The sequence below is a fragment of the Phyllobates terribilis genome, unplaced genomic scaffold, assembly GCF_046119375.1.
Source record: "Phyllobates terribilis strain yellow unplaced genomic scaffold, ASM4611937v1 Scaffold_3__8_contigs__length_932513732, whole genome shotgun sequence".
Classification (NCBI taxonomy): Eukaryota; Metazoa; Chordata; class Amphibia; order Anura; family Dendrobatidae; genus Phyllobates; species Phyllobates terribilis.
This window is the reverse complement of record NW_027362763.1, coordinates 340,459,469-340,485,748: the sequence shown is the minus strand read 5'-3', so window position 1 is coordinate 340,485,748 and position 26,280 is coordinate 340,459,469.

The window sequence follows — 26,280 nt, the reverse complement described above, 5'->3', positions numbered from 1 at the left end:
GGCAGCTGGTGGTTGCGGGCAGCCCGTTCCTGGATGCTGTACCTGGCTGGCATACAAAAATATGGCGAAGCCCACGTCAAAATTTTTGGGAAAAATTAATTAAAAAATAATAAAAAATATATATAATTTAGGGACTGCATCTTTATTAACCCCTCAAGTGGAGGGGTTAATAAAGATGCAGTCCCTAAATGTGTTTTTTAAAAAAAAATTTAATGAATTTTTCATCAAAAATTTAACGTGACCTTCACCATATTTTTGTGTCCAGCCAGGTACAGCAGGCAGGAACGGGCTGCCCCCAACCCCAGATACATATTTGTACCTGGCTGGAAACAAAAATACAGGGAAGCCCTTTTTTTAATTAATTTCATGAATTTCACGGCAAGTGCAGGAGAATTTTCCCACGCTGTCAGTGACGTGCATGAGGTGAGCTGAGTTTATTGGACATGAACTTGGCTCATCTGGATGCCGTCACAGCGAGACACTGAGGAGCGCAAGCATGCCTGCGCTTCTCAGAGTCTGCGGCATGGCAAGCTGGATGGCAGCTTTCGGCTGCGATCCAGCCTGTCATGTGAATGTAGCAGAGCTGGAGCCATCCTGGGAACCATGGAAAGGTAAGGATGAGGTTGGTTTATTACTTTACTTTTATTGCAGGAGATCGTTGGCTTCAGCTGGAATGGGCGTGACGGTAAGTATGGTTTAATTTAGAAAATTAAGGAATTGTGTGTTTATTTCAATTAAAGGACTTTATTCTGGGTGTTTGTGTTTTTTTAACTTTGACTATGGGGTTGGTAATGGGGGTGTCTTATAGACGCCTCTCCATTACTAACCTGGGTTTGATGTCAGCTGGCATTATAAGCTGTCATTAACCCCAGCCCTATTACCCCACTGCCACCACTACAGGGCAGTGGGAAGAGCGAGGCTAAGTGCCAGAATTGGCACATCCTATGGATGTGCCATTTCTGGGGTGGCTGATGGCTGTTTGTTTCCAGCGTGGGACGGGGCCAATATTCATGGCACCCTTCCTGGGCTATTAATATCAGCCTCCAGCTGTCTGCCTAGCCTTTGCTAGCTATTAAAATAGGGGGGACCCCACGTCCTTTTTTTTTTTTGGGTCCCCCCTTTTAATAGCTAGTAAAGGCTAGGTATTCATCTGGGGGCTGATATTAGTAGCCTGGGAAGCTCCGTGGGTATTACTCCTTTCCCAGGCTTCAAACATCTGCCCCAGCCGTCTGCTTAACCTCCACTAGAGACTAAAATTACGGGGAACCCCACGCCAATTTTTTTTTTAATAAATCCTTTATTTTAACACTAAATGACAAGTACAGTAATCAACACTATCACTGTACTTATTATATATGTGACTGACATGTTTCTATCTCTCTAGTCTATGTGTGATGCTCTATTCTTTCTGTTCTAAATTGTTGGGTACCGATGCTGAATTGCCGGCCGGCTTTTTTAAAGAGAGTGTCTTCTGAGCAGTTTGTCAGCTTTTGGACACCTTTGAAGGTGTTTTCTATGTGTTTTTGTTTGCCTGCCATTGGTTTTAGCGGTGTTCGACGGTATTTGACAGTGTTCTAAGGTGTTCGACGAACAGTTCCACGAACATCCCGGTGTTCGACGAACCGAACCGAACCCGAACCCGGGGTGGCTCAACACTAGTCATAACCCAACTGCTTACACAGGACATTTACAAGCAAAAGTGATCAAAATTAATTTAGAATGGCAGAACTACACATGGTATAGGGGTAAAGAAAAGTAATCATGTGTCTCAAAAACAAGGCCTTTGTGGTGAGTGATTGATAACACTCTAGAAATGGCACAGATTCTCTCTTTGTGATTACATTATCCTTATCCCAATCCCCAAAAGCTGGAACCTCAGTCATAGCTTGACAAGTTTAATAGAAGCTTCTAGAAAAACTTATATTACAGACATTTGATCACATGGACCAAAGACAGGCTCCCCCATTTTTTTTTTCTTTTAACAAGAGTTAACCCAGACAAATACAGACAAACATAGACAATTCCCCAAACAATACAAACTATGATATTGTGACAGGTGCATAGTTAAACTCAATATCATAGTCTGTGTTAACTGTGCAATTTGTATTGCTTGGGGAATTATCTGTGTTTGTCTGTTAAAGCTTGTTTAACCCCTTAAAGACAACTGTAACGCATTTTTACAGCGGTCATTAGGGTACTTGTGAAAATGCAGTGATGAGGCATAAGTGAATAGCGCCACCCGGCGGCGGCAATTCCCCGGTTGTCAGCTGTATATGACAGCTAAAACCCTGCAGTATTGGCCACGGCTCGTTTCGATGCCAATCGGGGCTGATTAACCCCTTAAATACTGCTGTTAATCCTGACAGTGCTATTTAAGTTGTTACAAGGGTGTCTTGCAACCCCCTTAGTAACCATCGGAACCCCGCGATGAGAATCGCGGGTCCTGATGGTTACCATGGTACCCTGAGATCATGTGATGATCTCAAAGTACGGTGGCCTGTGAGATCCAGCAATAAGCTGGAGTCAGTGACTCACTGACAGGTCTCATACACTGCAGTACAGGAGTACTGCAGTGTATGAGACAAGCAATCAAAGTGAAAATCACATATACCCCACAGTGGGACATAGTGAAAAAGTAAAAAAAAAATGAAGTAAAATATGTAAAAAAGTAAAAAAAACACACAAAAAAGCACACACAAATCACTAAAATCCGTTTCGCCGCTCAAAACGCAGCGTTTGTGATAAAACAAAAATAAACGAAAAAACATACACTTGAAAAGTGGAAAAGACATTAAAGGTAGCACTCACCAAATCTTCTTAAAATATGTCTTTTATTGGTATAAGAGAGACATGTTAGAGTGAGGCATAGGACGGAGACCCCAAAGGGTGTGCGGGGGAGAAGAGGAGCAAAGGACAACGGCCGTTTCGCTGCCTTACGGCACTTCAACGGGTTCAAGGTTCTCCCCTTTAAGAAGATTTGGTGAGTGCTACCTTTATGTCTTTTCCACTTTTCAAGTTTAATTCATCTTGGATGTGCATCACCGGTGAAATCTTGGAGCATGTGGTCTGAGGTGTTTCCTGGTGATTGATTTAGGAAAACATTGTGGTGCCGTGAAGCTTCTCTTCTGTTGAAAAAACATACACATAATTGGTATCGTCGCTCTATGAAACTGTCACATTATTTATTCCGTTTGGCGAACACCGTAAAAAAAATAAAAAACACGCCAAAAATTACGCTTTTTTATCTTACTGACTCACAATAAAGTGAATAAAAAGCAATCAAAAAGTCGTATGTAAAAAAAAAATTAAAATAAAAACATCAAACTGTCCCGCAAAAAACAAGCCATAATATGGCTCATTCGGCAAAAAAATACAAAAGCTACAGCTCTAAGAATGTGTCGATGCAAAATCAAATTCTTTTTTGTCAAATACTGTTTTTAGTGTGTAAAAATAGCAAATCATAAAAAATATATATAAATCTGGTATCACTGAAATAGTACTGACCCGAAGAACAAATTGGTCTTATCACTTTTATCGCACGGTGAATGGTGCAAAAAATAAAAAATAAAAACAATAACTGAATTGCTGGTTTTTGTTCATTCTGTGTCTGAAAAATCTGAATAAAAAGTGATCAAAAATTACTATGTGCCCCAAAATGGTACCAAAAAAATCTGCAACTCGTCCCGCAAAAAATAAGCCATCATACAGTGCTGTTTACCAAAAAATAAAAAAGTTACAGCTCTCAGAATATGGCAACGAAAATAACTACTTTTTATTAAAAAAGCATTTTTACTGTGTGATAGAGGCAAAACCCATAAACAATCTGGTATCGCTGTAATCGCACCGACCCGAAGAATAAATCTGCCATATCACTTAAACCGCACTGTGAACTGCGCAAAAATAAAAATAAGAACTATTCTGGTACTGCTGTCTATTTCTTCATTCTGCCTCCAAAAAAATTGGAATAAGGCTCGGCTCACGTTAATCATGAGCTCTCCGATGAGCGCTTACGTTGGGGTTTCCGTGTAAATTCACCAAAACCGCAATTCAGACAAAAAACCCAGAAGGAGCAACTCACTTATGAGGCCGATGGAGTCCCGATGAAGTCCCTTTGGACTGGTCTCTGTTCCAGCGGCGTCCCATCATTTTAGGCATATTTTGTAGCGCACACGTGTTTGGACGACCACAGATCTGTACACGCGTAAAAAGATGGAGACCACCACAGCAGACGTCAAACGGACTACACAGTGTCTCCATCTGCCTTTCTGTGGTGGGTGGTTCTGTTGGTAGTTTCATCTGAATCGCATTTTTGTGGGATTTATACGGAAACTCCGCCATAAGTGCTCAGAGTAAACTGGCGATCTAGTCTTATTCTGGAAGCAATCAAAAATTATGTACCCCAAAATGTTACCAATAAAACCCCTAATTTATCCCACACAAAACTAGCCCCTTTCAGGTCCATCATCTGCCATTGGAACTATAGGGGTCCCATGTTTCTGATAGAACAAAGACTCTGGAAAAGGGACAGCTGCCACCCCTCAAATAAAATCCAGTGAATTTTGCGCTCCCAAATCCAAATGCCCCACTGTGCCTAAACCGCGCTAAATAGACACGTTTGGCAGTATTATAGTGGGGAGAGCACTTAACAATTTACGAGGTATGTGTCACCAGGAGAAATGGGAGCGCTACAATAAATGGGGGCACTACACTTTATGGGAGCACAATGTATGGGCACTAAACTGGCATATTTGCAAATCTCCAGAATAAAGCCTGGCATGGTTGTTACATAATAGTCACTGCAGCAGTAGATGAATTCATTGAGATGTGTAATTTCTACAATGGGGTCACTTTTAGGGTTTTTCTGCTGTTCTGACACCTTTGGGGCTCCACAAATGCCACCCACAAACTATTCTACCAAAATCTATGCTCCAAAATCTATGCTCCAAAAGCCAAATAGTGCTTCTTCCTTCTCAGCCCTGACTCGTGGCCTATCAGTAATTTCTGATTACATATGGGGCATTATCGCATTCGGGAAAAATAGCATAACAAATTATTAGGTCCGTTTTCTCCTATGATCCAAATTACAAATTTGAGGCTAAAATTACATTTTTGTGAAAAAAATGAAATTGCTCTATATGATGACCTAATGTTATCAAATTCTGTGCGGTACTTGTGGGTTAAAAATGCTCACTATACCCCTTGATAAAATCCTTGAGGGATGTAGTTTCAAAAATGGAGTAACTTGTCTGGGATTTCCACTGTTTAGGCACATCAAGGGCTCTGTAGACACCTGCAGACCATTTCATCAAAGTCTGCATTCCAAACGTCATTCCTTCCTTTCCAAGCCCTGCCGTGCGCCCAAACAATAGTTTTCCCCTACATATAGGGTATGTCCATATTCAGCTGCAATTGAACAACACATTTTGGGTTCCAATTTCTCCTGTTACCTTTGTGAAAATAAAAGAAATTTGGCTAAAAGTAAATTTTTCTGGAAAAAAATTTGATTTCTTATTTTCATGGCTCTACGTTATAAACTTCCGTGAAACACCTGGCAATTCAAGGTGCTCACCACACATCTAGATTCTTTGAGGGGCCGAGTTTCCAAAATGGGGTCACGTGTGGGGGGTTTCCACTATTTAGGTAGAACAGGGGCTCTCCAAATGCAACATGGTGTCTGCTCTCGATTCCAGCCATTTTCGCATTCAAAAAGTATTTTTACCCCACATATGGGGTATCAGCATACTCAGGATAAATTGCACATCAAATTTTGGGGTCTATTTTCACTCATTACCCTGGTGAAAATATAAATATTGGGTCTGAAGTAAACATTTTGTGAAAAAAAGTTAAATGTTCATTTTTCCTTCCACGTTGCTTCAGTTCCTGTGAAGCATGTGAAGGGTTTATAAACTTCTTTTCTTTTTAAAATCTTTTTTATTAACCTTTTCCAAAGGTAAAGAGTAGAGATGAGCGTTGTTCTACTCGAACTGTTCGCCAATCTCAAATTCGAGCTGTTTTGGGCGGTGTTCGAGCCGTTCGGCGAACACGAACGATTTGAGAAAATTTCGGCAGTTCGAGGTTATGTTCGATAACTGTTCGTGCACCAAAATCATAACTGGATTTTTTCTCAGTAATGATGAAAATTAATGTTAATACGCAGTTTGAGTGTACAGCGGGGTGGGGGGAGGGGCAGGGGATGGATCTCTGCAGGAATAATGAAGATCTCCATTTTTTTTTCTCTTTCCCGCATTTACAGTGGGGAGGTGCAATCTGTCAGCCTATCAGCAGCGCACACACGGAGCGAAGTGCTTTTTTTCACACAAGCAAGGGCATGTGTCATTGGCAGTGTATGTCACATGTCCTTGCCCTATAAGACCAAGCCATTTTCCCCGTCGCCACCATTTTCTCACTGCTGCAGCTGCGTGTTAGACGGCATCGCTGTTGCTGTGTGCGCTATACCTTGTTAATTTCAAGCCAATTTTCGCACAAATCTACAGATAGCTTGGGAGTAGGGAATAGTTGTGATTGCAGTCCTTTTAAGGACTAGGTTACAGCATTTCCTACGACTTTTATCAGGCAGGTCTGTGCTCTTAAATAGATAGGTTGTGGGAGTAAAGACTAATTGTAATTGGAGTCCTTTTCAGGACTAGGTTACATCAGTTCCTATCAGTTTTTGCCAGGCAGGTCTGTGCCAGTGCTGTGCAAGTTTTTTTCACAGCATTTGGCTGAATCTAGCAAAGCTAATCCTTTTTGGCCTATTGCAGAGTGTGTTAGTCAGTGGAGTAGCCTATCTGTGTTGCAAGATATACCACCTGTGTATAGAATACCAATTTTTTTTACTGCACCTAGTGAAGTAAAATCTTTTGGGCATAGCATGATTCTATTAGTCCATCTATACTGACCTCCATCAGGTTGCAAATTGAATATAATTTTTTTCTGCATCTAGCTCTGAAAAAATATTTGGCCTTCTAGCAGTGTGTGGGACTTTCTCTATTAGTCGTTCTATACTGACCTCCATAAGGTTGCAAACTGAATATATTTTTTTCTGCATCTACCTCTGAAAAAATATTGGGCTTGTAGCTGTGTGTGGGACTTGTTCTATTAATCCATCTATACAGACCTCCATCAGGTTGCAAACTGAATGTAATTTTTTTCTGCATCTACCTCTGAAAAAATATTTGGGCTTCTAGCTGTGTGTGGGACTTGTTCTATTACTCCATCTATACTGACCTCCATCAGGTTGCAAACTGAATATATTTTTTTCTGCATCTACCTCTGAAAAAATATTGGGCTTCTAGCTGTGTGTGGGACTTGTTCTACTAATCCATCTATACAGACCTCCATCAGGTTGCAAACTGAATATAATTTTTTTCTGCATCTAGCTCTGAAAAAATATTTGGCCTTCTAGCAGTGTGTGGGACTTTCTCTATTAGTCCATCTATACTGACCTCCATCAGGTTGCAAACTGAATATAATTTTTTTCTGCATCTAGCTCTGAAAAAATATTTGGCCTTCTAGCAGTGTGTGGGACTTTCTCTATTAGTCCATCTATACTGACCTCCATCAGGTTGCAAATTAAAAATAATTTTTATCTGCATCTAGCTCTGAAAAAATATTTGGGCTTCTAGCTGTGTGTGGGACTTGTTCTATTACTCCATCTATACTGACCTCCATCAGGTTGCAAATTGAATATAATTTTTTTCTGCATCTAGCTCTGAAAAAATATTGGGCTTCTAGCTGTGTGTGGGACTTTTTGTATTAGTCCATCTATACTGACCTCCATCAGGTTGCAAACTGAATATATTTTTTTCTGCATCTACCTCTGAAAAAATATTGGGCTTCTAGCTGTGTGTGGGACTTGTTCTATTAATCCATCTATACAGACCTCCATCAGGTTGCAAACTGAATATAATTTTTTTCTGCATCTAGCTCTGAAAAAATATTTGGCCTTCTAGCAGTGTGTGGGACTTTCTCTATTAGTCCATCTATACTGACCTCCATCAGGTTGCAAATTAAAAATAATTTTTATCTGCATCTACCTCTGAAAAAATATTTGGGCTTCTAGCTGTGTGTGGGACTTGTTCTATTACTCCATCTATACTGACCTCCATCAGGTTGCTAATTGAATATAATTTTTTTATGCATCTAGCTCTGAAAAAATATTGGGCTTCTAGCTGTGTGGGACTTGTTGTATTAGTCCATCTATACTGACCTCCATCAGGTTGCAAACTGAATATATTTTTTTCTGCATCTACCTCTGAAAAAATATTGGGCTTCTAGCTGTGTGTGGGACTTGTTCTATTAATCCATCTATACAGACCTCCATCAGGTTGCAAACTGAATATAATTTTTTTCTGCATCTAGCTCTGAAAAAATATTTGGCCTTCTAGCAGTGTGTGGGACTTTCTCTATTAGTCCATCTATACTGACCTCCATCAGGTTGCAAACTGAATATTTTTTTTTCTGCATCTACCTCTGAAAAAATATTTGGGCTTCTAGCTGTGTGTGGGACTTGTTCTATTAGTCCATCTATACTGACCTCCATCAGGTTGCAAATTGAATATAATTTTTTTCTGCATCTAATCCAGCCAATAGTTTTGGCCTAATACCACAGTTTGGCCACTCAGCTCTGCTCGGTTCCCATCCATTGTTTTTTTGTGCAAACAACTCCAGAGTTGTGAATTAGTTAACCACCAAAATGAGTGGAAAAAGGCCTGCTGCTGGTGGTGGAAAGGGGAATAGGCGTGTTGGGAAGGGGAAAAAAGGTTGTGTCCGTGGGGTAGGTGTTAAAGCAACAGTAACATCTGCAGAAGAAAGACCATCTTCCAGCCAAACTAAAATGTCTACTTCTTTTAGCGGACAATGTGATAAGATCCCTTTCTTACGGCCACGCCAATCGCTACAAATTCCAGATGAGGCACAAAAACAGCAGGTGCTTCAACGGATATCAAGTGCTCCTTTAAGTGGGCTCTCCTCCACATCAACTTCAACATCACAAATACTCCAGTCCTCAAAGGTGTCACCCCAATCGCACTTGCTTCCTCACAGCTCCCAAATCTCCAGCTGCCCGTCTGAGTATGAGGTAGAACAGATGGTTGAGTCTGCAGAGCTCTTTACTCATACTATAGCCTGGGAATCAGAGGTCGACTCCAGTGCTTCTGTGAATCCAGACGAGGAAATGATCTGCACTGATGCCCAGAATCTTTATGAGTCGGATCCAGGACCAGACGCAGAAGGTTCTGACCATAATGTAGACCCTCATTCCCAAACTGTAACTCCTGTTGGTGGAGACAATGAGGAAGACGATGATGAGACTCAAATACCTGATTGGAGCGACAACTTTAGATTTTTGTCAGGGCAGGAACAGGTTGGCTCTGAGGACGACGGGTGTGATAACGCACAGGGTGATGATGATGAGGTTGGAGATCCCACTTACTGTCAACCCACAGTCAGCCAAGAGATGAGGTCAGCAGAGGAGGTGGAGGAAGATGCTAGTGACGACGAGGTCAGATTGCGCCTTCCTGGACAGAGACGTAGTACTGAAAGCACGTCAACAACTGCATCCTCAAACACAACTCTGCCTCTCACCACAAGTCGTGGTGGCTCTTCAGGTCGCATGGGTGCTAAGCCTTGCATAGCCTGGGCATTTTTTCAGATCGATAAAGATGACCCAACTCGTGTTATCTGTAACATTTGTCAGCAAAAGCTAAGTAGAGGCCAAAAAATACATAGTTTGAGTACTTCATGCATGAACCGGCACATGGACATGAAGCATAAGTTGCAGTGGGAAGCTCAGTGTGCTACAATGCGGCCTAGCCGGCCGGGCCATCCACCGTCTGCCATATCTTGTGCATCCGCGGCCTCTTCATCCTCTGTGACTGGGGGGACAGCAGTCACACCTGTTTGGGGCGCAGACCTGCCACCTCTTTACCCGCAACAGCCAGCGTGATTGGCAGGTCATCATTTTCTTTGGAGGTGGTAACACCAGGTGGTGTTGAGCGCTGTCCGACATCGATAGCACCACCTTTGGATCAAGGCAACCTAACATATCCGCCTGCATCTTCCTCACAGACCGGCAGTTTGCCGGGGACACCCTTATCAACCCCGTCTAAGCACAATAGCCAGCCCTCGGTCCCTCAGATGTAGACAAGTAAAAGACCATTTCCTCCTAGCCATGAGAAAGCTAAGAGGTTGAATTTCACCATCTGCAAGCTCTTGGCTACAGAAATTCTGCCTTTCCGACTGGTGGACACAGAGGACTTTCGAGACCTTATGTCCGTCGCAGTGCCCCAGTACCAGATGCCCAGTCGGCACTACTTCTCAAAGAAAGGTGTGCCTGCGCTCCACCAGCATGTCGCACACAACATCACCGCTTCTTTGAGAAACTCTGTGTGTGACAGGGTGCATTTCACCACAGACACTTGGACGAGTAGGCATGGACAGGGGCGTTACATGTCGCTGACTGGGCACTGGGTAACTATGGTGACAGCAGGACAAGGGGCTGCTGTCCAAGTCTTGCCGTCCCCACGAGTTGTGCGTCAATCCTCTTTATGTCAAAGTTCCTCCACTGCTTCTGCCTCCTCAACCTCCTCTCGGTCTTCCACCTGCACCCAAAGCCTGTCTGGTCATGCCACAAGCTTTCTAACTGCGCAGAAGGGATCCTGCACACCTCCTTACTATGCTGGCAGTAGGGCTCAACGTCATCAGGTCGTTTTTACTTTGAAATGTCTGGGAAATGTGAGTCACACAGCTGAGGAGTTGTGGTCAGCTCTGGAGAACCAATTTCATGAATGGTTGTCTCCACTGGACCTGAAACCAGGGAAGGCCGTGTGCGACAATGCTGCAAACCTGGGTGAGGCCCTTCGCCGGGGCAATGTCACACACGTGCCTTGTATGGCTCACGTGTTGAACCTGGTTGTCCAGCAATTTTTAGCCCACTATCCCAGACTAGATGGCCTTCTGCAGAGGGCACGGTCGCTGTGTGCTCACTTCCGCCGTTCGCATCCCGCAGCTCAGCGACTTACATCTCTACAGAAGTCGTTGGGCCTGCCACTTCACCGGCTAAAATGCGATGTGCCTACCCGGTGGAATTCAACTCTGCACATGTTGCAGCGACTGTGGCAGCACCGACAAGCCCTGGTGCAATACGTTCTGACGTATAGCCTGGGCCAACGAGATCCAGAGGTGGGGCAAATCACGCTGGAGGAGTGGTCTCAGATCAGGGACCTATGCACCCTTCTGCACAGTTTTGAAATGGCGACGAAGATGTTTAGTGCTGACGATGCCATTGTCAGCATGACTATTCCGGTGATTTACATGCTGGAGCACATGTTAAACAGAATTCGGAGTCAGGTGGTGGCACAAGAGGAGGTGGAGGAAGTAGAGGAGGAGGAGTTGTATGCGGAAGGGCTAACATCTGCAAGGTCCAGACGGTCGGCAGCACCAAGGCGGCAGGCATGTGAGGGTGGGGGAGATGGTTTTACCAGGGCGCATGGTAGCAGCCAAACTAGTGAGGAAGGTGCAGGAGCCCAGGAAGAAGTGGAGGACGAACTGATGGAAGACTCATCAGATGAGGGAGACCTTGATCACATTTCTGTTGTGCGAGGTTGGGGGGAGAGGACAGAGGAAGGAAGCATGATTGTTACCTCGCCACCAACACAACAGGGACTTGGTGCTCCTGGATGCGCAACACACATGAGTGCCTTCTTGCTGCACTACCTGCAACATGACCCTCGAATTGGGAGAATGAGAAATAATCCTGACTACTGGGTTGCCACACTGTTAGATCCCCGGTACAAAAGTAAATTTGCAGAAATTATTCCTGCCATAGAAAGGGATGCACGCATGCAGGAGTATCAGCAGAGACTGTTGCAGAATCTTACATGTGCTTTTCCACAAAACACCAGTGGTGCACGTAGTGAATCTCACAGTTCCAACTTGCCAACCGTGGGACCGTTAAGAGTTCAGCACTCAAACCATAACAGAACCACAGTATCTGCTGGTAACATCAATTTTGCGCAATCATTTCACCACTTTTTTAGCCCATCTTTTGCAAGGCCACAGGAGACAAGAAGTCTGACATATAGTCAACGCCTAGAGACGATGGTACAGGAGTATCTCCAAGTAAACATTGAAGCCATGACTGTGTCACTGGACCCTTGCTCTTTTTGGGCTTCCAATCTGGATAAAAGGCTGGAGCTAGCCACTTACGCCTTGGAGATCTTGTCATGCCCCGCAGCCAGCGTTCTGTCTGAACGTGTGTTCAGCGCTGCTGGTGGTGTGCTGACAGATAAGCGCACTCGGCTCTCCACTGATAATGTAGACAGACTCACGTTCATAAAGATGAACAAATCATGGATCCGAAACGACTTTTCTACCCCTGTGTCATCCTGGGGAGAGTAAAAGCTTGATGATTGGTTAAAATCACCCTACCAACCGTTTTAAGCTTTCAAATTACTAATCATGTTTATCTGTATCTTGGCTGGAAAATAATTTGGGCTTTGTAGCAGTGTGCAGCACTGATTCTATTAGGCCATCTACAATAAGCTCCACCAGATTTAAAATTACTAATCATGTTTATCTGTATCTTGGCTGGAAAATAATTTGGGCTTTGTAGCAGTGTGCAGCACTGATCCTATTAGGCCATCTATACTAAGCTCCACCAGATTTGAAATTAATAATAATTTTTAGCTGCATCTAGCCCGGAAAATAATTTTGGGGCTCCGAGATGCGCAAGACACATAAGTGCCTTCTTGCTGCACTACCTGCAACATGACCCTCATATTGTCAGAATTCGAAGTAATCATGACTACTGGGTTGCCACACTCTTAGATCCGCCAAACTTTTCGATCAACCTTTTCATTTTAATAAAGACCAAAAAAATGGTCATTTTTGAAATTATAAGCATTAGCAGGTTATTAGAAACTGAAATCAAACAGTTTTCAACTCAAAACTTTATTCTAGGTGATGTTACATTTTCACATAGGACCCCTTGTTGGAAAGGAGCTTCTGAACTCTCTCGTCCATTGAATTTGTCAGGTTTTGGATGGTTTCTGCTTCAATTGTTTTGCATGAGGACAGAATACCCTCCCAGAGCTGTTGCTTAGATGTGAACTGCCTCCCGCCATCATAGACACTCCTTTTGATGATGCTCCAGAAGTTCTGAATGGGGTAGAGGTCAGGGGAGCATGGGGGTCACACCATAAGTTTGTCCCCTTTTATGTCCATATCAGCCAGAGATGCAGATGTTTTATGTGCAGCATGAGATGGTGCATTATCATGCAAAAAAATGATCTTGCTGTGAAATACACGGTTCTTCTTCTTGAACCATGGCAGGAAGTGCTGTTTGAGAAAATCCACATACATTATGGAGTTCATCTTTAGCGCCTTCAGGGATCCTAAAGGGGCCGACAATCTCTCTCCCCATGATTCCAGCCCAAAACATTACTCCACCTCCTCCTTGTTGGCGCTGTAGCCGTGTTTGCGTGGGGTGTCCATCAACCAGCTATCCTCCACTCCATCCATCTGGACCATCGAGCGCTGCACGGCACTCATCCGTGAACAAAACAGTTTTGAAATCAGTCTTCATGTAATGTTTGGCCCACTGGAGCCGTTTCTGCTTGTGTGAAGTGGATAGAGGAGGTCGACAGGATGGCGTATGCACAGCTGCAAACCTCTGAAGGACCCTGCATCTTGTTGTTCGGGGGACGTTGGAGGCACCAGCAGCTTCAAAAACTTGTCTGCTGCTATGACAAGGCTTTTTTGCCGCTGCTCTTTTAACCTGACGTAATTGCCTGTAGGAAAGAGTCCTCAATTTGCCCTTATCAGCACACACACGTGTGTACTGTGAATCAGCTACATACTTCTTGATTGCCAAGACACTTCATCCTGATCATCGCACAATGTTGATTGAAGTCATGCCTTGACCTAAACACTCCACAATTTGTTGCTTCTCAGCAGCCGACACATCCTTTTTCTTTCCCATTTTGGCAGAAAATGTAGGCTGCTTAATAATGTGAGACAGCCTTCTTAAGTAGTCTTGCCTTTCATTGGACACACCTGCCAAACTAATTAGCACAGGTGTCTGCAATTGCTTACAGTGATATAAAGAGCCCTGACACACATCACCATCAATGAGTTTAACTGACAAACAAACAAATTCTTCCCTTATCACTCCTAAACACTTTTTGCATAATAATTTGGAACACAGTGTACATGTGCTTTTCCACAAAACACCAGTGGTTCACGTAGTGAATCTTACAGTTCTAACTTGCCAACCGTGGTCTGTATGGAGTTGTTCAATAAAGGGCCCAAAATTAAGATAACATAGATGGGAGAGGTCTCTATGAATAGGAATTCCTAAGTATTTGATACCCTGTGAGGGCCAGGCAAAGGGAAAGTTGGACTGGATGGAATCCTATATGGATTTGGGGAGGGAGACATCGAGGGCCTCAGACTTCGCTGCATTGATTTTAAAATTTGACCATGTAACAAAGTGATCTATTTCAGCCATAACAGCATGGATGGATATATGTGATTGAGTGATATATACTAGGACATCATCAGCAAATAGAGAGCACTTGTACTCGGTGCCTCCCACCTCAATCGACCTAATATTGGGGTTATGGCGAATTGATGAGAGCAGGTGCTCCGTCACTAGGATGTATAAGAGAGGGGACAGAGAACATCCCTGCCTTGTCCCATTGGTGATTGTGAAAGGTGATGAAAATGTTCTGACGCGCCCCCTGGGCCTTGGGACACCCGGAGCCGGACCCTTTTTGGTGGATGCTGGTGGTTGTAGTCTCCGTGGCGGCGACCCGGTTCCGTGGCTCAGGGCGGTCAAACCAGTGGCGGAACTATTTATGTGGTTTTGATGTTTAAATGTCCGACTACGCCACCCGTGGATTGCGGTCAGAGTGAACCGCCGCTCCAGGGCAGACCGCTGAGGCTGGTGTTGTGGGTGCAGCAGAGCGTAGCATAACTCCCCACGGGAGGAGTATAGCCTCAGGGCAGTGTATGCGGAGGATGGGGGTGATGGTGCAGGGCAGCAGCAGTAACGACACGGTGTCAGTGATGCAGTCCAGGGCCTTTACTCACAGTTCTTATTATCCAGACCACGTCTGCAGGTAACGGCTGCCCACGTCATACTGTGCTCACCAGGTGAGGGGCTCAGACAACTCCCAGATAACTTTGGAGCGCTTCACAGGACCCCCTTTGTGTGTCCTTTGTCTGGCCTTTCTTACCAACCCTTCTGTCCGGCTGCCTCAGGCCTCCTCTTGGTAAACTTGGTGCCAGTTTCCCTGACCCTATGTGGTGCCTTCCTAGTGGGTGTAGCGAGGGGCTGCGCCACATAAAATGTCACAGCCTCCTGTTTCTAGCTGAGGGTCGTTTCCTGCCTCCACTAGTTTCGGGGACCAGTCTCCCCCTTTGGCCTGACCCCTCCACGCAGGTGGATTCGGGCGTGCGGTGGCGACTCGCCCGTCCGCACGCCGGGAATCCCTTCATTCTTCGTTCCTGGAGCCTTCTCCGCTCCTCTTCCTTCCTTCTCCCTCTTCCAGGCCTGGGCCTCTGTTACTAGGCCCGCCTCCGGAGCAGAGCTCATGCAGAGCCCCTGCTCCCTGCCACTTCTGCTCAGACTTCTCTGCACTGAATTAAGATGGTGCCCACCTTTTATACTCCCTTCTCAATGCACCCAGGAACTGCTTCCTCCCTACTCCTGCACTACAGGGTTCCCCTTCCTCATTGTTCCCTCCCCCCACTCCAGCCAGGGACAGGGACTGTCGTGCCCATCTCAGGGGCATATTGGTCGCCCTGCCCCACGGCAATGTGGTGTAATGCATGCAGGTGTCGGGTCCTTATCCACACTCCATCCTTACCTGAGAGTGAGATATCACACCTCTGGGTGAGGTGCAATACCTCTGTAGCAACCGAGCCCTCAGAGTAATACAGTTCCATTTATCTTCAGCCTAGGTGACGTATTGCGATACAGGGCCGTGATTTTGGCTATAAAAGGGTCCCATAGACCCCTACCCCAAGCTTTTTAAGAGAATCATATATGGCATGCCAGGAGACTCTATGGAATGCTTTCTCAGCATCCAACGAGAGTATCTAATTACAAATTTTTAACTGCATCTAGCCCAGGAAATACTTTGTGCCTAGTAGCAGTGTCTGCTAGTCAGCGGATTATCCCTGCTGTTAAGCAAGCTACACCACCTGTAGTTTGGACACTTAATTTTTTCAAAGGAAATGCTTCAGGACCACGGGATACTCAGTGAAGAGCATCAGGAGGCACCCCAAGGCATAGGGGCTGGGACTGGCAGTAGGATGCCTTGCGGTGGACAGCCGAGCTCGATCCTTATAAAAGCTTTTTAGCTGCAGCAGCTTTAGTGGACACTACTGGAGCTGGAATTACGCGGCTGCTGGCATGAGACTTGCCCTCCAATAGATCCTTGTAAATGGATTTAAAGTGTATTCATTCAAATTAGAGAGACAATTTAAATTAAAAAGCTTAGAGCTGCCTCCACCACAGGGGGGCTCGCTCGACCCACCAGCGGACAGGCACCAGTATTGGGAGAGGGGGGGCTGGCCGTCAGGGTTCACCGTGGCTCTGGCACAAACCCGGCGACACGGAGGTGGCACGGGCAGGAGCGGACTGAACGTGTCGGCTTCTCACTTTTTGGATTTTAGAAGGGCATGACATGCCTATATCTGTGTCTCCCCCTCCTTTTACTCCTCCACCTCTTTTCTTTTCGCATGACTATATGTACTTGTCACTTTTCCATGTGTTAGTTGTGTCTTCAGAGCAGTTTGTCAGCTTTTGGACACCTTTGAAGGTGTTTTCTATGTGTTTCTATGTGTTTTTGTTTGCCTGCCATTGGTTTTAACGGTGTTCGAAGGTGTTCTACGAACAGTTCGGCGAACACACGGGTGTTCGACGAAACGAACCGAACTCGAACACTACGGGGGTGGCTCAACACTAGTAAAGAGTACAACAAAACATTGTTATTGTAATAATGAAACATCATCTATAGGTAATCAGTATATATCGCAAATATACATAACAGACATTTTTAATAACTGATTGTTATTTTTTTATAATGATATAAAAATAGATGCATCAAAGCAAGGGATTACATCTTAGAACAGGATTATAAGGTTTTCAAATTTATGTTGGGCGGGTTAGATTTTTAGTTATTTGGGAATGGGTTAGTCAGTGAGTTATCTTTTGAATCCGTACGTGAGCTTAGATCAGGCATTACTGTTTCCTAGAGGATTAACATTCTTATAATTGGACATATGGTTTTCAAACATTATTTCTGGTTAGAGGAGGGAAGCAACAGCTGCATCCCTAGTTAAGAGCATTTTTGAAAGAAGCGGCGCCACGGGGACCGACCATATCGCCATGAAGAGAGAGTGTTTCCTAATTTCCCAGGCTGTTAATTCCTCCAGTCTATATATCTTCTGTACCTTCTGCTTCCACTAGTCCAACGTAGGGGGATGGTTTGATTTCCACATTGTGGGTACTAACAGTCTAGCAGAAGCCAAAAGATGCCTTAGTAGAGAGATTTATTTTCTGGAGAGGTCATCTGGAAACAGATGGAGCAGGCATATCTCCGGCAGAACAGGTAACTTAATCTTAAGGACCTGCGAGACAACCTTGAGGACATTTGTCCAGTATTTTTGAATAATGTTACAGGACCACCAAAGATGAAAATACGTGCCTGGTTCCAAGAGGCATCTCCAACATCTGTGGTCATACGAATTATCAAATTTGTTGAGTTTGATCGGCGTCATGTGCTATCTAGTGAGGATTTTGCAACCACTTTCTTGTAATCCGACACATTTAGATGAAAGTTTGGGGGCAAGAAGAATTTTTTTGTTTCTATCTCAGAAAATGTTCTACACATATCTTTTTCCCATTTCATAATAAAGGGGTGTTTTTTTGGTACATTTAGGGAGGTTATCTGTTTGTATGAGGTAGCTACAATCTTTTTTTGTGGTTTAACTAGGGTAAGTAGTGCCTCAAACCACGTAATTTGTCTATTAATATCCTCTTTTAGCATGATATGTTTGTAATGTAGTAAAAAACGGTGGTACAGGAGGGGGTTAAGATTTTCGACATTCAGTTTTTCACTTATTTCTTGAGTCGAAGGTATCAGTCCCATATCCATTAGGGTTTGTAGCATGGCATCTGACTTTCGTATTGCTTGGGGTATTGTTTCGTTCAGTTCTGGTGTGTTAGATTGGAAAAGATCCCTGATTCGAATCAGCGGTGACGGGAAGGGGGCACATGTTTCTCTAATGTGTTTTAATGACCAAATTTTTTGTGTGACTGGAGTGAAAGGGTTCGATAGTTGAGAATTAAGAGACTTTTCTGGTTTGGAGAATATAATTTGTCATAGAGGAAAGGAGGCATTTTCCTCCTTTATTTGGACCCACAGGGTTTATAAACTTCTTGATGGTGGTTTTGAGCACTGTGAGGGGTTCAGTTATTAGAATTGTGTCACTTTAGGGTATTTTCTGTCATATAGACCCCTCAAAGTCACTTCAAATGTGATGTGGTCCCTAAAAAAATTTTTTGTAATGGTTATTTATTAACTCTTTTGTATGACATATCTCTCTGATTTAAGGGCATAAGAATTCAAAGTTTAAAAATTGCAAAAATTTTCAAAATTTTCACCAAATTTTCCATTTTTTTATACAAATAAACGCAAGTGATATCGAAGAAATAGTAATTTTATTTATATAGTGTCAACATATTCCACAGTACTTTAAGAAATTTTACCACTATCATGAAGTACAATATGTCACGAAAAAACAATCTCAGAATCAGTGGGATCCGTTGAAGCGTTCCAGAGTTATCACCTCATAAAGTGACACTGATCAGAATTGTAAAATTTGGCATGGTCATTAAGGACATAATTGGCTCCGTCCTTAAGGGGTTCAAGAATAAAAAAAGAGGGAGAAGCCTGTGATTGGTCCATGTGATCAAGTGTCTGTGACATAAGCATTGCTACAAGCTTTTATTGGCCAAATCTGTGCTGTGCTGTTTGGAGCCTCTAAGCGAGGCTGCTAAGCATAGCGGAGGCTGCATTAAAGTGCAGAGGTGGCAGAAAAGTGCATAGTTAAACACAATATCACAGTTTAACATAAGAGCATAGTTTGGTGTTTTCCTTACTAGCTTTCCAATGTTTTTTTTCTGCTTTTATCTGTATTGTTTATCTCTATTTAATATGTGCTCCATAGACAAGGCTACCAGGTGTGCATCTTGTGAGATGTATGTACACCACAGACCAAAAGTTTGGACATACCTTCTCATTTAAAGATTTTTCTGTATTTTCATGACTTTGAAAATTGTACATTCACACTGAAGGCATCAAAACTATTAATTAACACATGTGGAATTATATACTTAACAAAAAAGTGTGAAACAACTGAAAATATGTCTTATATTCTAGGTTCTTCAAAGTAGCCACCTTTTGCTTTGATGACTGCTTTGCACACTCTTGGCATTCTCTTGATGAGCTTTAAGAGGTAGTCACCGGAAATGGTTTTCACTTCACAGGTGTGCCCTGTCAGGTTTAATAAGTAGGATTTCTTGCCTTATAAATGGGGTTGGGACCATCAGTTGTGTTGTGCAGAAGTCAGGTGGATACACAGCTGATAGTCCTACTGAATAGACTGTTAGAATTTGTATTATGGCAAGAAAAAAGCAGCTAAGCAAATAAAAATGAGTGGTCATCCTTACGTTAAGAAATGAAGGTCAGTCAGTCCGAAAAATTGGGCAAACTTTGAAAGTGTCCCCAAGTGCAGTTGCAAAAACCATCAAGCGCTACAAAGAAACTGGCTCACATGAAGACAGCCGCAGGAAAGGAAGACCAAGAGTCACCTCTGCTTCTGAGGGTAAGTTTATCCGAGTCACAAGACTCAGAAATCGCAGGTTAACAGCAGCTCAGATTAGAGACCAGGTCAATGCCACACAGAGTTCTAGCAGAAGACACATCTCTTCAACAACTGTTAAGAGGAGACTTTGTGCAGCAGGCCTTCATGGTAAAATTGCTGCTAGGAAACCACTGCTAAGGACAGGCAACAAGCAGAAGAGACTTGTTTGGGCTAAAGAACACAAGGAATGGACATTAGACCAGTGGAAATCTGTGCTATAGTCTCATGAGTCCAAATTTGAGATCTTTGGTTCCAACCACCGTGTCTTTGTGCGACGCAGAAAAGGTGAACGGATGGACTCTACATGCCTGGTTCCCACCGTGAAGCATGGAGGAGGAGATGTGATGGTGTGGGGGTGCTTTGCTGGTGACACTGTTGGGGATTTATTCAAAATTTAAGGCATACTGAACCAGCATGGCTACCACAGCATCTTGCAGCGGCATGCTATTCCATCCGGTTTGCGTTTAGTTGGACCATCATTTATTTTTCAACAGGACAATGACCCCAAACACACCTCCAGGCTATGTAAGGGCTATTTGACCAAGAACGAGAGTGATGGGGTGCTACGCCAGATGACCTGGCCTCCACAGTCACCAGACCTGAACCCAATCGAGATGGTTTGGGGTGAGCTGGACCGCAGAGTGAAGGCAAAAGGGCCAACAAGTGCTAAGCATCTCTGGGAACTCCTTCAAGATTGTTGGAAGATCATTTCCGGTGACTACCTCTTTAAGCTCATCAAGAGAATGCCAAGAGTGTGCAAAGCAGTCATTAAAGCAAAAGGTGGTAACTTTGAAGAACCTAGAATATAAGACATATTTTCAGATGTTTCACACTTTTTTGTTAAGTATATAATTCCACATGTGTTAATTCATAGTTTTGATGCCTTCAGTGTGAATGTACAATTTTCATAGTCATGAAAATACAGAATAATATTTAAATGAGAAGGTGTGTCCAAACTTTTGGTCTGTACTGTATGTCTTGAAGAGATGATAGAGAGTGAATAAGTCTGTGATCGATATCAGGGAGTTACATGTTTGGAAACCTAGGTACTGGATCTAAATGTGCAGCTTGCAACACTCAGGAGCATTGAAAACCTGGAGAGGAGTTTAGCGCTCACTAAGCATGTGCTGCCTGTGGCCAGTGATATGGAGGGGGGGTGGAGGGGGGAAGATCAGGACCCAGAAGTAGATAGCTGGGTGACAGTTAGAAGAAAGGTTAAAGAAAAACCTACCAGAGAACCCAGTCCTGATCTGGCACAACCTACTAAATATGCCTGCTTGGCTGATATTAGGAATGCAAGCCCAGGACGTTGCTTCTTGCAACCAGGAAAATGACTGCTATAGGAAGGAGGGAAATAGTGCAGCAAAGGCCAGGCAGATGTTGGTGGTAGGGGATGCTATAATTAGGAAGACAGACAGGGTTATCTGCCACCGAGACCATGAATGCTGAACTGTGTGCTGTCTGCCGGGTGCTCGGGTTTGATATATTGTGGATCGGATAGACAGATTGCTGTGCGGAGTTAGGGAAAACCCAGCAGTCATGGTACACATCGGTTCCAATGACAAACTTAGAGGGAGGTGGAAGGTCCTTAAAAATGATTACAGGGAACTAGAAGAGAAGCTGAAGGCCAGGACCTCCAAGATGGTATTTTCAGAAATACTGCCAGGGCCATGATCCTCACTAGAAAGACAGCGGGAACTTAGGGAGATAAATAAGTGGCTTGGAAATTGGTGCAGGAAGGAATGGTTTGGGTTCATGGAGAACTGGGTCAACTTCTGTGTCGGCTACATTCTCTACAGTAGTGATCTGGGGGAGGGAGAATAGTTGGCAATAATGGAAAGCTTCTAATTGGAGTTTGTTAGAAGCTGCCTAATATAACTGAGCAGGTAGAGGATGAAATGCTGTAACAAATTGAAAAAGCAACATATAATAATAGGGTCCTTATTATGGAGGATTTTAACTATCCAGACATTCAATGGGATATAGAGTCTTCTGGTTGTGCTGGTAACCTTACAGCAGTGTAAATATGTAAATAAGAAATGTAAAAAGAAATCAAGCTAGCAAAGTTATCTACAAAGAAACAAATGGCCAGCGACATTAAAATAAATCCCACATTTTTTTATAAATACATCAACGCCAAAAAGAAAAAAACAGATGGTATAGGCCCTTTAAATGACAATAATAACAAGATAATTATACAGGAGAAAGAAAAGGCTGAGATATTAAACAGGTACTTTTCATCTTTGTTCACCAATGAACTGTCTGTTCCAGGGATCTTTCAACAAGGCAAAAATCAAAGATCACCACCTGATATAACTAGTTTAAAACAAAAAGAAGTACGCCTGTGTCTGAGAAAATTAAACATTGACAAACCCCCCGGCCCATATGGCATTCATCCATGGATACTGAGGGAATTGAGCTCAGTAATTGACAAACCAATGTATCTTATATTCTTAGATTCTCTTTTAACAGGGGTAGTGTCACAGGATTGGAGGATAGCTGATGTGGTACCGATATTTAAGAAAGATAAAAAGGTGCATCCAGGCAACTATCATCCGGTAAGTCTGACATCAGTAGTGTGCAAAGTTTTTGAGCCCATTATAATAGATGACCTGTAGAGATAGATTGCAGAGAATAATATAATAAATGACAACCAGCACAGATTTATTAAAGATAAGTCGTGTCTAGCCAACATGTTGAGTTTCTATGAGGAGGTAAGTGGAAATCTGTAATTTTATGGTGATTTTAGTATAGTGAGAATGTCACAGTTCAGCAATAGAGATAGAATAAGACGGCTCTAACATTTAACAAATATTCCAGACAGTAATATGTTGTAAAACTGCAGCAAGTGAAGAAAGTGAAAGTAGTAGTCTGCAAATTATAGGGAAATTCAATTGATAAGGGGAGACAAAGTTAGGGAAGTTCCTAAGAGCAGCAGTACCAGGCTCATTGTGATTAACATTGATATGATGTAATCATCATCTATCCAATGGCATTTAAATAACAAATACTCTTTTTTTCTTTCTTAATGCACTAAAAAGCAGAAGCAAGACAGCACAATAGTTTTACAGAAAATAAATTGAAATCAGTATCAAGCGGTGTACTTTCCTGATGAAGGAATCTGTACTGACTTTTCCATTTGTTGTACAAAAAAAAAATACAAAAGAAAATTCCTGAAAATCTAGACATTTAACTTTGACAGTTCATATTTCGAAGTGTACGTGTCGCAAGCAATTTTTATTGAACATCTGTTTTACAAGTCAAATTTTACATTTGTACATACCACACTAGCGCCTTGCTGCAGGTGCTGGATGATTTTTGATTATGTAGCTACCTAGCATTTCTTATTATGGGCTGAATTTTGCTTAAAAATTTGAAAAAAGCATTTAGACATTTCATTGAGCATGTCTATTTTTCCACACTTGTTTTACAAGTCCAAATTGACAATCGCACATGCCACACCTATACTGCATCCTGCTGTCACATTTTGCTTTTGTACATGTACCTATCATGATGTGATGGCTAGAAGTAACAGAGTGGCGCCTACAATTGTCCCTGGAACAAGGACCCTAACTATTTCTGTCCCAGGGGTACTCTTGATGGTAGAGAGGCCTGGGTCTCCGACCTTACTGTGTTAAACTCTAATCTGTCCCCTCCCCTACGCCATAAGGCATGGGACTGAAATATAAGGGAAGCAGGACACAAAGACAAGCAAAGAATAAATGAATACCACTATCACACAAAAACACACACCTACAGAAAAGAAGGTGAATAGGGAAAGGAAGGAATAAACCAACAATTCACTGTCAATGAGATCCAAGGCGGAACCTGAGTCAATAAATTCAGAGGTAACTATGACTCCAGATTTGCTGGCCAAAAATACCTGTAAAAAAACCTGTTGAAGTTATCGTGGAAGGTCATGGTAAAATGTGTAGCAATGAACAGTAGAGTGTAAAAGAAAAAAATCTCACACTATAGCTAAGAATGTGGGAGCTGCTGGTAGCAACAGTAGCACTGCCTCAACCACTTGCACCAGCCCTTTGGGAAATAGTAGCACTAAATGTGCCTTGTCTCTGGCAAGCATACTAGTGGGGAAATGGCAGAACACGATATGGACTTTTTTTAATCTTAAAAACCATGAAAAGTTTGTCAGTGCATTGTGTTATTAAACTAAGACAGATAATATTTGAACCATTTTTTAATTTAAAAAAAAAAAACATAAAAAGTCAGTCAATGGGCTACATTTTTAAATGGGCTATTGGTTACTACTGGATTACCATCCATTTCTATGGTGAGGTCATCTTGAAATTTCTAAAACTGTGTTTACAGAGATTGATATGGTTTGGATATAATCCTAGGAAATCTCAGTATGTTATACACAAATTTTCTGGGCAATTGGAGAACCAGCAATTCTCTGTGAATTTATTCACCACAAATCAAATTCTTTGGATAAATTTACCAAACTTAGTAAATTCAAATTTCAAAAGATTTTATAATCTCTACTAATTACTTATGCAACTTAGGATTTAAATACATTATAATAATATATGATGATAATCTTTATTTCGAACTACATAGAGATTGAACTACATTAGATTTTCTCTTCCACTAATGCTTACAAAAGCTTAAAGGCCATATCACACATAGTATTAGATTTCAATAACTTTTCTTTACTTGAGTGGCATTGGTGACTTTACAGTAAATTTACAGAAGGAAACCTATGATGTTTTACAGTAAATATCATTGCCATCTCCTTATTAATACAGATTTTAAGTCAGGTCAAAACTGAATGTTAAAGTCATACTTGACAACTCAGTTGATACTATGCAACAACTGTATTTATAAATCCTGCTGCGTAAATGATTCCATCTTAGTAAAACCAAGAGCAGAACTTGCCGTCCTACTGACGTTAGTAGCCTGAACATTGCTGTGTAGTTGATTGGCACAGATGTTCAATGACAAGAGTGTGATGTTTATTTTCCTTCTCTCATGACTTCTGTTAGAAATGCAAAAAGCCACGTCACAAAACTATGCCCTAAAGTATCATATGTCCTTTCACCTTCCCAAGTGATTCTAACCTATAGCATTAGAGTCTTTGGCAGATGGAAATTCATGAACAAACTTTCATCTTGACATGCTAAAACAAACTGCAAATACTTTATTATACCAAATAAGAAAAAAAGACCTATTCATTTTAATCATATGGAAATCTGCTTTAAAATATATGATGGTGGATGTAAATAAAATGTCTTAGCTATATCATACAGTGCTTTGAAAAAGTATTTAAACTCCGTGAACTTTTCCACAATTTTCACGGTACACCAACAAACTTATATGTATTTTATTGGAATTTTTATGTGATATACAACACAAAGTAGTAAGTATTTTTGAAATGTAAAGAAAAATAATACATGGTTTTCTAATTATTTTAAATATATAAATCTGGAAATTGTGATGTGCATTCGTATTCAGCCCCCTGTACTCTGATTCCCCTAAATAAAATCCTGAATGACCAATTGCCTCTACAAGTCACATAATTAGTAAATTGAGTCCAATTGAGTGTGTAATTTATTCTGAGTATAACTACAGGTGTTCTGTGAAGACCCATGGTCACTCTGGAGGAGCTGCAGGGATCCTCAGCTCAGGTGGGAGAATCTGTGCACAGGAAAACTATTAGTCATATACTCCACAAATTTGGCCTTTACCGAAGAGTGGCAAGATGAAAGACATTTTTGAAAGCAAGCCATAAGAAGTCTCGTTTGTAGTTTGCAAAAAGCCAAATAGGGGACACAGCTAGCATGTGGAAGAAGATGCTCTGGTCAGAAAAAAACAAAGTAGAATATGTGGGGCTAAATGCAAAATGCTATGGGTGATGGAAAGCTAACATTGCACATCACCCTGAAAACACCATCCCCACCGTCAAACAGGGCTGTGTGTAAGGGCTAGTTTGCAAAAAAGAATGGGCAAAAAGTTTAGCCTTTAAATGTGCAAAGCTGGTAGACATATACCCCAAAAGACTTACAGCAATAATTGCAGCAAAGAGTGGTCATACAAAGCATTGATTCAGGGGGACTAAATACAAATGCTTATCACAATTTTCAGATTTATATTTTTAAAATATTTGAAAAACTATGCATCATTTCCTTACACTTCACAAATACGTGCTGCTTTGTGTTGGTATATCACATATAATCCCAATAAAATACATTTAAAGAAGTTTTCCACTACCATTTTAACCCAATTTCGCATGTCCTAACATTTCCTAAAAATCACTTTTCTAAAATACTACTATTATCTGCGCTGCTTCTGTAAGCTCCGTTGTGTAGGTCACATAGTCCTCGG